At 26.7% G+C, this 971-nt stretch overlaps 1 protein-coding gene across 2 annotated transcripts in view; it reads right to left on the reverse strand.

Moving 5' to 3' along the window:
* The window catches only part of LOC106884508 (potassium voltage-gated channel subfamily KQT member 1), a 717,249-nt gene that overhangs the window by 714,876 nt on the left and 1,402 nt on the right, over nt 1-971 (reverse strand). The gene's annotated exons all lie outside the window — the stretch shown is intronic.

The following is a 971-nucleotide window of genomic DNA, read 5'->3' on the forward strand; positions in this document are numbered from 1 at the left end:
ATATATATATGTATGTATGTATGTATGTATGTATCTATGTATGTATCTATGTATGCATGTATGCTTGTATATACACACGTGTATCGATTCAGGAATATCCGAATTTCTATAATCCATAATATAAGCGCACGCAGATCACTTCAAAATTTAAAATATAATACAAATACATGTATAATAACATATCCTTCTATATATGCGTCGGCTTTTATATATACACACGTAAATACACAAGCATACAGATTCCTCTCTCTTCCCCCCCTCTCTTTCTCTCTGCCTCTCTCTCTCACACACATACATCATTCTAGACTGTATACTTGATACAGAAACTGAGATGCTGTCACCGGTACGCGTGTATTGTTGTGATATCATTCCAACAAAATATGTACAGGTATGTACACGTATTGAAAAGCTGTAATCGGAAAGGAGTCAATGTATGTGACATGTCTCTGCTGTTATTATATAAAACAAAAAATTAATGAAAAGTAAATAAGTACGACAAAAACATTTTTCTTTGTAATGAATTAATAATCATGAACACACCAAAATAACAATAGCAACAACATGAAGACATCAATAATAATAATAATAATAATAATAATACTAATAATAATAATAATAATAATAATAATAATAATGATAATAATAATAATAATAACAGTAATAACAATAATAATAATAATAATGATAATAATAATAATAATAACAGTAATAACAATAATAATAATAATAATGATGATGATTGTAGTAGTGACAGTAGTTGTCGTAATAATAGTAGTAGTGTTTGCAATAGCATTGGTAGTAATAAAAGTAATAATAAAAATTAATGATGAAATTCGTAAGAAACACCCCGTCCTTATAAACCAATGAAATCAACCGGATAAAATGACGAATCGTTAGATGTATGACAGAAAATCAAATAATCATATAATGTTTAGATACTATTGAACATTAAATACATACATATATACATA

This window comes from Octopus bimaculoides, chromosome 4 (genome assembly GCF_001194135.2).
Source record: "Octopus bimaculoides isolate UCB-OBI-ISO-001 chromosome 4, ASM119413v2, whole genome shotgun sequence".
Taxonomy (NCBI): domain Eukaryota; kingdom Metazoa; phylum Mollusca; class Cephalopoda; order Octopoda; family Octopodidae; genus Octopus; species Octopus bimaculoides.